The following is a 3,300-nucleotide window of genomic DNA, read 5'->3' as shown; positions in this document are numbered from 1 at the left end:
GCAACCTTGAAAAGGTCCGTTTTGAAGTTAGAAACTCATCATGTTTTATGATCCTTGATGTTTTAATATACAACTGCTATACAAGTATGTAAATTTATAGAAAATGCTTCTGAAACTTCTTGTGACATTCCAAATATAATGGGTAATAAGTACAGTAAAGTCATTAAGAGTTCTTTGTTCAGTTACATAGATATAATATCTAGTTAATTTATTTTTCACTTCTTAGCCAGTTTTCTTTCTCTGATGCCTAGCTGTAGGAGATGGAAATATCGTTACCTCAGTAGGTCACAACCAATTTGTCACTGAAATACGAAGAACTATCAAAAGGTAGAAACATTGTGATTGAGATCAACAGTATCAAACTTAGGATTTGAAAGTACTACTCCAACACAGCTTTATTGAAGCATAAGTAAAACAAAATTAATTTCCTTAAGATGAAATTTGTGAAATCTTTTGATTTAAGAATGAATTGTAAGATGATTAGGGCAATCAAGCAAATTAATGAATATAGCATTTCATATAGTTTTTCTGATAGTGTATGAAATTACTCAGATATGAGATTATTCTGTTTCCCAAGCTCAAGTATATAAAGTGCATTATTACTCACTATAGAAACTGTGCTGTACCTTCTTAGATTACCAGACTGATAATTAAAAGCTTAGACCATCTGACTAAATTTTCACCATTGTCAACCATGGCAGTTTGGATGACAATAAAAAAATAGATTTGATAGAAAAATCTTCCTACATTGTTTTGAACAGAACCACATTCTTATTTTTATTAACTTGTAGCTTGAAAATGAATACCTCCTTGTCTTCTTTTGATGAAGGCCAACTTCATGGATACTCTGTCATTTGTTCCTCCAAACTCCCTCAGATGAGTAAGTAGGTGAAACTCTGTTTCCATTTTATAGGACACTGGCAGAGAGCTAGTTAGTTAATTGCATTTTTTGGAAGGTCACATAGATGCATAATGATACTTAAGATTAGAACCCAGGTTTACTAAATTTTCCTTTAAATTTTTATTGGTTCTTTGTGTATTTCACATCACACATCCCAATCCCACTCATCTCCTACTCTCCTTATAGCTACCCTCCACCCTTGCAACACCCCCCAAGAGAGAAAAAAAATCATTGAAGAATCTGTAGTGTGTCACAGTATGTTCTGCATATTCAGTATACTATTTTGTCCTCAATTCTTTGCTTGCAGATGTTCATTGCAATGATTCGTTGGTCTCGTATAAGGCCTCTGGCTTCTGTTATGTTATGAATACTGGAGCCTCTCTGGGACTCCATGTGAAGTTGGATAGAATGTTGTTGCCTTCTGTCATGGAGCTAATACAGTTTTAGATCCACAGGACCAGCTCCTTCGTATACTCCAGCATGTCATGCATGGGACAGATGTTGAGATGGGCCAATTCAAAGCCCTGGATCCAGGCCTGAAGGGTATGTGAGGTGATCAGATATCTCCTGCTTTCATGTCCTCAGAGCTGACTCAACATCAAACCCCTCTACTAGGGCCAGCTTTACCCTGCTGCCCAAGCAAGGTGCAGGGTATGGTCTCCCAAGTATTGCAGCAGGCAAGAGACATGGCAAGTACTCCAATTCTCATGACCCCTGGGTTAGCTCTTCTGCCTACCATAGATGACAAGGGATGAGGGAGAGGAGGATGGTATCTCTCTCTAGTCCATGCCTCTGCCCAACAGACAAGAGGCAAGATAGTCTCTCCTGTAATCTCATCCTCCAGCTGCTCACCTGTAACCTCCGCATCCAAGGCTAGCTCCACTGTGCTGACCAGGTGACTTGCAAGGCCTGCTATCCTGAATGTTACAGCAGGTGAGGGGCAGCAACAGCTCTCCCACCCTTAAGACCTTTGAAGGCTAGCTTTCCTTCCTGACAGTGGAGGCAAGGGATGAGGTCAGGGGCATCTCTCTGTAGTCCACACCTCCACATGAGAGATGAGTGGTAGGGTCAGATCTCCCATGCTGGGCAATGTGGAGGGCCTGCTCCCCTGTGAACTGTAATTGGCTATGGGTGGAGTCATCTCTCCTGCTCTCCTGTTCCCAGGACCAAGGTGGGGCCATTTCTGCACAGTCCTCAGACATCAATATGTTCCCAGGCAACAGCCAAGACTAGGAATATCTACCTGGCCTTTGGTGGTAACAGACCCAGACATGGGTCTGTGCTGCTGGACTACAGACCCAGAGATGGTCCTCAGTGGCAGCACAGGCCAGGACCCTGCACCACAGTCCCAGGTGGCATTACTGACTACTCACCTCAGGCTGTCCTCACTACCCTCAAGTCTCCAGTTTTGCCTCACACCATTGTGCACACATTGACTTATATATAAGTTTAAATGGAGATACACTATAAAGGAATTAATACCTTTGTCACACACCATAAGGTTACTAAACAAAAGCCCAGTGGCAGTTGTCAGATACCTCCTTTTGGTCAAGAGGTTACAAAAGACCACTCCCAAAACAATACAGGCTACTGCCATTGCTACTGGTTACCCTCCAGAACATTATAAGACCCTATAGCTGAGTGCATTACATACAAGCTGACACTGAACTAGAAGCTTCGAAGGCAATCTTACATAGCAGCTCAGTTTTATTTCCATCATCCCATTGCTGTCCCTTTCCATCATATATTGATAAAGATTTTGCCAAATCCAATAAGTAGTGGTGTGCTTAGAACATAAAGGGTCTTCTCTCATTTATAGTTTGTTGGTTCTCTTCCATTTAACATGTAATTTTTAAATGCTCTGTTATAACATGAATAGAATCCCAGCATATAGAAAGGATATTAGTGGGGAAAATTGAATAAAAGCTAGAGTTTAAACAAGTTTCAATATTAATCTCTTAATTTTGACATATCATACATGGTAACATACAACATAATATGTGACTAGTGAAGATAGTTTGAAGTGCATATGGTAAATAGCTGCTTTTATTATGTTTCCTGTAAATATAAAATTACGTTTACAGCATTCCTATAATGTAATATTAATCTAAACTAAAAGGTTATTAAAATATAATAAAGTCCAACCTGTTTGAAATCTGATTTTCTATGAGAAGTATGTTGGAGGAGACCTGGTATAGAATCAAGAAAAAATACTTTCTCCAAATAATTTCCAGTTTGGTTTTAATTTTGAACAAATGCTACAGTCCTTCATATGCAAGCATATGATGTCATTTGGAAGATGTTTTTGAATTGACACTGGGAAGCTAGCAGCTAATTAAATAACTAAGAAGTTGATTATCCAGTTGCCCAGAAAGTGAAAATGGTATCATGTATACCGC

The sequence above is a fragment of the Rattus norvegicus genome, chromosome X, assembly GCF_021556685.1.
Source record: "Rattus norvegicus strain SHRSP/BbbUtx chromosome X, alternate assembly SHRSP_T2T, whole genome shotgun sequence".
In the NCBI taxonomy this organism is placed as follows: Eukaryota; Metazoa; Chordata; class Mammalia; order Rodentia; family Muridae; genus Rattus; species Rattus norvegicus.
The sequence above is the reverse complement of the archived record's forward strand: the minus strand, read 5'-3'. Positions refer to the sequence as shown.